This window comes from Rattus norvegicus, chromosome 4, assembly GCF_036323735.1.
Source record: "Rattus norvegicus strain BN/NHsdMcwi chromosome 4, GRCr8, whole genome shotgun sequence".
In the NCBI taxonomy this organism is placed as follows: domain Eukaryota; kingdom Metazoa; phylum Chordata; class Mammalia; order Rodentia; family Muridae; genus Rattus; species Rattus norvegicus.
This window is the reverse complement of record NC_086022.1, coordinates 152,194,685-152,202,530: the sequence shown is the minus strand read 5'-3', so window position 1 is coordinate 152,202,530 and position 7,846 is coordinate 152,194,685. Positions and strand designations below refer to the sequence as shown.

At 45.6% G+C, this 7,846-nt stretch overlaps 1 non-coding gene across 1 annotated transcript; it reads right to left on the bottom strand.

Annotated features, from left to right (window-relative positions):
* Nucleotides 1-2,565: 2,565 nt before the first annotated feature.
* LOC120102649 (small nucleolar RNA SNORA48) lies at nucleotides 2,566-2,708 on the bottom strand. Its single transcript, XR_005504272.1, has one exon. It is a non-coding gene; the product is annotated as a small nucleolar RNA SNORA48 (small nucleolar RNA).
* Between the last annotated feature and the right edge of the window lie 5,138 nt (nucleotides 2,709-7,846).

Below are 7,846 nucleotides of genomic sequence, written 5' to 3'. Positions count from 1 at the left end.
TAATTAATTTATGTCTATGTTTGTGTGCCTCTGGGAGCTTATGTGCATTACATGCGTGCAGATGTCTTCAGGGGCCATAAAGAAGTGTCAGGTGGGAATGGTGGGAACTGAATCTGGCTATTCTGCAAGAGCAATAAGTATTCTTGACTACTCAGCCATCTCTCTTGCCCTTGATCACCTTTCTTATAAGCAGGCCAATTTTGTTGGTTAGGGCCTGCCCTCACGAACTAATTTTAATTTACATCACCTATTTAAAGACCCTCTCCCCATCTTTAAATCCGGTCACATTCTAATGGGAAATAAGACGTTCCGGTGATGAGAAACAAATGAACCTGTTAGGCATTATGGTTGGAGAAGGGCATTTTTTTTTCTTGTTGGGTCAAAATTAAATCTCTTTACCTGCAACAGAAGGGTGGAGGTATAGAATAGAAATCTTGTGGGTGTGTGTCATAGTTGGGGTTCTATTGCTGTGAAGAGACCGTGACCAAAGCAACTCTTACAAAGGAAAACATTTAATTGGGGCTGACTTATACTTTCAGAGGTTTAAGCACAGCAGTATGCAGGCAAATGTGGTGTTGGAGAAGTGGGTGGGAGTTCTACATCTTGATATGAAGACAGCCAGGACGAAATTCTCTTTCTGTAGGCGCCAAGAGAAGGCTCTCTTCTGCCGTGGGTGTAGCTTGAGCTTATATATGAGATCTCAAAGCCACCTCTACAAAAATATACTTCCTCCAACAGAGCCACAGCTATCCCAACAAGGCCACACCTCTTAACAGTGCCACTCCCTATGGGCCAAGTTTTCGAACACATGAGACTATGGGGGCCATAGGTATTCAACCAGCACAGTGTGTGGGGGGGAGTTATGGTCCTGCAGTGAAATTTCCACTGAGGTTTTCATCCTCTGAGTCATTGAATTACCTAGCCCTCAAAGGAGAGCTAGGCTTTCTACTTCTGACAGAAGCTCCCCAGGAAAATCCATTGAATTAATAGCTCTTTTCTTTTTATGATTTTACATTTTATTTAAGATCAAGAGATAAAATTATGTGCATTGTGTTCAACATGGTGTTTTAAATCACACATGTATCAAATTACTATATTTAGCGTATTAAAATATGTATCACCTGACACCATTGTGACTTTTGTAGTAAGAACATATTATATCTACTCATTCAGTATTTTTTCAAGAACACATTACCATACACCATACATTGTAGTTGATTGTTACCACTATTCTTATACGACGACAGATTTTATTTTAACTTTTTATAATTTCCTTGTGAGTTTCACATCATGCACACCAGTTTCGCTTATCTTTCCATCCCCTCACATTCACCTCTCCCCAACATAACACACATACACACACACACTCCAAAGCATAGAAAACATCTCATCATGGAAGCTGCAGTATGTTAGAGTCTCCCACAAATATCTCTCTGTCCATACATCTTCACTTGCGAATGTTCATTGCAATGAGTCATTGATCTGATTCCAGATCTCTGGATTCTGTGACACCATTAACATTGGATCCTCAGTGGACCTCCTCCCAGTTATCCTATAGTTGCCCTGTATCATGGATATCCTGTAGCTTTGGATCAGGAGGACTGGCCCTTTCATTCATCCCAACCATTTGCCTATGCTACAGATTTTGGGGTGGGTCAACTCAGAGCCCTGGATCTGGCCCTGGGTGGCGGCTGAGCTGGTCAATGAACTGGTTCTCCCTTATCCACACCATCAGAATGAGCTCTCCAGCACTCCTCTGGCTAGGCCACCTGATGCCATCGAAGGCAGGAGGCAGGGCCCTGTTTTCATGCCCTCAACTCAGATCACCTTCACCTAGGCCTCTGGGGCCAGCTCCAATGTGCTGTTTGGGTAAGGCAGAGAGCCCACTCTCCTCAGTGCTGCTACCAGTAAGAGCTTGGTCCAGATCTCTAGGGGCCCTCCCACTAAGGCCAAAGCCAGTTCTGCACAGTCCCTGCATATCCAAATGGGTCCCTGGCAGCTGCTCTGACCAGGGACAGTCCCATGTACTCTAGTAGTAATATGAAATACGGACATAGACATTTGATCCCTGCCACTGCACAGATAGCCACAGATTCAGACATGGCCTCAGTGGTAGTTTGGGATGGGACTTCACCATGCCTAGGGTGGCAGGCCTGGCCATCACAACAGGCTGTTCCTCTCCACTCTCAAGCCTCCAGTTCCATCTCTCTTCATAATGGTCAACCTGCTCTACTTCTCTCTGTCTAGCATCGAATCACCACATACTTGCACACTGTGGTGGTTCCAGCTACAAACTAGCCACATGGCTGGCGGGTCCCTGGGTGAGATCCTCCATCCATGCTGCATGGCGTACCAGCAAGTGAGTGTCTATGACCTGCCTGTGCCAAGATCATGTCTGTGGGTAGCATAGTGCTCTGAAGTTCTCCATCTTCCTGTGCTGTGCTTCGTGGTAGTGGGTGGGGCTCAAGTGCCCATGGCCTGGCTCAGCCATGGGACCTGGCATATCAGAATGCAGGTCTCTGTCTGTCTCCCTCCTGAGCTACACTGCCTGGTTTGATTTGATTTTTATGAGTTCTAGGCATAAGATAGCTTTGCCCACTAAACAGGGCACCGAGCTAGAATGAACAAAGGACTGCCATCTGCTTTGCCCCTGACTGATGTAAGAACAAGACCACCACCAAGGTGTCTCTTTGTCCATGGCGAGGGTGACAATAGATATTTTAAACATATTTACTCTGTCCGGCTTTACATTTTTTTAATCCTTGACTAATCTCTGTTTGAGGGCCCCTAGTTGCTATCTTTCTCCTCTATGCTCTTACATAATCAACTGTTTTTAATTCCACATGTAAGTTAAATTTTTCTGATGTGCTTAGCGCAGTATCCAGCACAGAGATGACCGGATGCAAGTGTCCTTGCAGTGTGCATGTGAATAGGAAGACAGCAGAAAGCAGGGTTGAAGAAGAAGGGTGTGCAGAGGCAGCTGGCCCAATCGGTCATTGAGGAGACCACAAATGACAGACTTAGTTCCTCTGAACCTCTTAATTCTCAGTATTAACACACCTCTCGGGGTTGGAGATTTAGCTCAGTGGTAGAGCGCTTGCCTAGCAAGCGCAAAGCCCTGGGTTCGGTCCCCAGCTCCGAAAAAAAAGAAAGAAAAACAAAAACATACCTCTCTGTTACCTTTTCTAGGGTACGGAATCATTAGACTTTCCAGATATGCAGAAAACAAAGACTGGAGGAGACAGCAGATTGCACCTCATGATGTAAGGGAGGCTGCTGCTTCTTCTCTTAACATGCTCTTCTTAACTCTTGACATTTTTTAATGAAAATGCCAAGCTCTGAGCAAGCAGAAGGCTATGAATACATGCAGGTTCCAATGCCAAAATTAGGAAGGTTCTAGAACTGGGTTTTCCAAAACAGGAGAGGCAGGTATGACAGAAAACTGTGAAGTCCCAGAACTAATCTATATGGTCTCCCTTGTCCCCGAGATTCTGACAGCCTTCTACAGGCCCACATGATGCTTGCCATGGTTCTTGGGACAGTGGCAGGATGCCACCACTGTTCCAGTTGCCCCTGTAGAGTATTGTGAGGTCAGTCAGAAAGTCTTGACCATGTTCTCCTATGGAGGAGATTTCACTCAAAGAAATGTCCTTATCCTATCTCAGAGATTCTAGAACATGCTCCAAAGAAAATGCTTTCTGCCTCTTAGCAACCATCCAGAATTTCTTTTCAAACATATTTGTGTCTTCTCAGAAAGGCATTAGAGAAAGATGTTCCCCATTCCTGCTAGGACCCAGGCTCAGGGTAGCCAGGAGCTGGGCATCTGAGGAAATCCAGCTCAGGTTGCACTGGGGGCTTTTGCTGCCTCTAGACAGTGCCAAGCATAGAAAGATAGGAAGCCAGTCTATGGCTTAAATATGATTGCTTCTTTCCAAAGATTTTAATTGATGCTTGATCTTCATTACAAAATCTATGGAGACAGTTCCTTCTGGAGGTAACTAGCCTGTTCATGTGTTTGATGGATTTGTGGATTATGAGGTTGGCCAGTTATTTTGAGAGTGTGTCAGCTATAATACCGTTGCCAATTGCAGCCTTTTAAGCTTGGACTGGAGCCAAGAGCCTAAAGCATAGCTCTTCTTTGAAATTCCCCAGTCTGTGGTATTATGTCAGCAACAGAAAATGGTCAGGTTGGAAAGGATTTTGTATACCCATTACCATAACCTTTTTTTAAAATACATAAATTATCTAGAATTTTCATTGGAGAAAAAAATGATAGGAAAACTATTATAGAAACATCCAGAGATTTGTAAAAAACAAGAACACAAACCCAATGCTGGTTCTTCAGGAAAGGCAAAATGCTAAGTTGATTTCCACATCACAAAAAGGACACTCTATGGCTGGGAATAGAGGCCGGTGATTGTAATTGGAACTTGGGAGGCCAAGGCACAAGTATTGAGTCTGAGATAAGCTTGGATTACATAATGAGATCCAGGCCAACATAGGCTATAGAATGACATCTCATTTCAAGACAAATACTCACACAAACAAAAAATCAACCAACCAACCAACTAGCAGTACAGTTTGGAAGTCTGGGGACGGCTAATCCCTGACTTCAAAAGTCACTGATCCAGGTATCTTAGGCAGAAATGCTTGTTAATGACTCTCACAGCCCCTGCTGTGTTGCTGAGGGATGATAGGAAATGCAGACTCTGTCTTGCTGAGGGATGATGGGAATTCAGACTTGCCCTGACCTAGAATATGGCCTTACCATTAATACCAGTGAACAGCATGACCTGGGCCTCCACTTCCTCCAGAGTAGCCTTGAGGTCTCCCTGTGTGATGGGTGGATGTATGAGAAGGTTTCAGTGGCTGATGCCTTCCTTCCTTATGAAGCACTCCCCACCTCCCATGAATGCCTTCCTTTCTTCCTGGCCCACAGCATCTGTGAACATCCCTGGTGGGTGTTACAGGTGCAAGCAACTGTGAATAGTGACCCTGATGAGCGTCCAATGGATCATCTGGATCTGGTTGAGCCAAACAGTGAAGCAATCTTTTTGTACATCTTGTTTCTTTCTAAGGAGAATGCCAGAGGCCAGGAAACATGGAGGAATGACTTAGCACAGCTGAAAGAAGAGAACAGATGTCTCTCTGGCTTTAGTATTAGGCCAGAAGTCCTTATCTCTCTCCAAGTAGCTTTGTACCCAGTTTCCAGGCAATGAGAGGGAATGGGAATAGGATTGACATCAAGGACAGAGGAAGCTCCCTCCTACCTGAGGTCTGTTCCTGGAAACCACTCACTCATAACATGCCAGCACAAAACAGGTGCACAAGCATGAAAACATTCCTTAAAATGGTAGCTTTCGACAGCCAGCATCTGGTAGACACAGACATGGTAGCATAGGGGTGTTGGGGTACCGTGAGAAGGCCAGAGTAAGGCCTAGGAAGGGGATGTGCTTTGCCTAGTATGTTAATGTGAATGAGGACTTGCCCATGAGCTCTCAGTTCTGGGTGGCATCATCCTACAGGACAGCTCTCTTCATGCAGTTTCTATGTGGTACCTGAGTGAATGACTTCATGTCAGGAAACAGATCACCCATCCACTAGTGAAGGGGTGCTCATGGAGTAGCCATGTAGGACAAGCCAATGTGAAGAAATATGGTTAGAGAAAAGGAAGGTACACCAGCAAGCGTGAGGCAGTGAGGTGATCCATAATCACACACAGCCTCTTCAGGCCCTACTCCATGGCCAAGCAGGTGTCCTCAGAACTAATCTGCACTACACAGCACAAAGACAACAGGCATATGGGGGATGTGTTTTTCTCAGTTAGGGACAGGTGCCTTCTTCCAGTCGAACCAGGTGAAAAACACAATATTTTGTCCTTGGCACAGTTGTCCATTGGGAATGGTCCTCTACCTACCTCATGACCTTTACCTACTTTCAAGAGTTATGACCTACTTCCTTTAGGGGCCCTGACAGCAAATGAATGATACTGGATCCTAGACCGTGTGCTGCGTGGCTTTAAGTGCTCTCTGTCCCCTTATTCAGAATATTGGATCTGGTGGAGCACAGGTACCAAATAGCCTCATATTCTCTTTCTTTGAAGAGTCAAGTTGGGTATCTTCTCAGAAGGCAGTGCAGAAGCTAGAGCTACCAAAGGTGCATGTAGGTTCCATCACTAAAGCCCCTCATCTACGATCTTAATGCCTGGGAATATTCAGGGCAGCGTGACCCATTCTGGCTCTGGTCACGAAAACTGTTATCTTACAGCAGTTGAGTGGGCTATGCATGGAGCAAAGTCCATCATTGGGAACATCGAGTCCAGGCCTCTTGACTAGTGGCTGACCCATATCTTGTGTTCTCCCTAACCGAAAAGGAATCGAGGTGGAGAAGCCAAAGCATGAGACCTCAGGGGCTGGATTCCCCTCTTACACCTTTACCTACAGCAAAGGCTCAAGAAATTCACACTGTGGAGAGGGTAGCCATGAATCATAGGGAAAGTTGTTCCTGGATGCCAGATTTTTCTCCTTTCCCTGGACCTAGATCCTGAGACATTCAGGAAGGATTTACACATGAAGGGGAAGGGCTCTGTTAAGGATTGGGTCTAACCTCAAAATTAGAGTTTTGGTTTTTTTTTTTTTTTTTACAAGCAGAGGTTAGTATGTTCGGATGAGCTCCTGGAGCGGGGCCCTCACACAGTCGGACTGACTGACATCTTTATAAAAAGATGCCATTCAGACACAGCAACAGGCATACACAAGGAAGGTGATGTGGTAACACACTCAGCCTCTAATTCTTTTATGGTTTTTAGTAATGAGCTCTCCTAGAGTGTTTCTCTTTCGCTTAATAATTCACTAGGGTCAGCCACTACACATACAATAGAATCCACTCAATCGAACACAGAGCCTTCCTGCCCTGTTCCACAGGACCACAGACCTCAGTCCAGTTGTCACTTTCCATTTGCCATTGCTCTGAAACGGAATCATGCAAATGGCCCTGGTATGTGTGTGAGGGAGAAGCAGGCACATGCCATGATGCATGTGTGGAACTCAGAGGACAACTCTCAAAGCCAGTTCTCCCCTTCCGGCATGGACCTCTGGGCACTGAACGCAGGTGTCCAAGCTTACACAGAAGCATGCGCTCCAGCTGAGCCATCTCCCCAGCCCGCATCAGCCGTTTAAAAGTTAACCTCTAAGCTGATGATGGATGTGTTCATTAGCTCGACTGTGGTGATTGTGATATGATGTTTACACACAAAAAAACAGCACCTTTACCATGTGCAATTTCTCTCAATTACACCTAAGTAAACCCAGGAAATAAAGGTCAATAGCAAGGATCTGTTATTAGTTCCCATGTGTGTGCCAGGCTCCGTTCTAGGAATTCTTCCATCCATTGTCCTTAAGTTTACGTGATGCTAGAAGGGAAATGTCATTGCTCACATGTGAGAATTAAGGAAACCACATTTCACAGAAGCCCTGTGTCATGGCCAGAGCCACAATTACTAAGTAGTGAATCCTGGCTTACTGTTGTCTAAATGCCCCAAAGGTTTCCTTCATGTGGAATGAATCTCTTGTTTCCTGCAGGCCCAGTTGGGGAGCAGTGGCCTGTCCTGTCTGAGCAGCCTGAGGGTGAGGCAACTCAGGAGGAACCTGTGGTTTTAACCAAGTGAGCGACGAAGACAAATGTGTGTGAGGTCAGACAGTGGGCACAGAATTCATGCCATGCTGAAGCTTAAGCCTGAGACCCTGGAACAGCCTGTCATGTGACTCAGAAGCCCCAGTTTGAGCCAGATCTGGAGACGTAAACCTGCAGTTCTAGCTTCTCAGGAGGCAGAGGCAGGAGAGTTGTA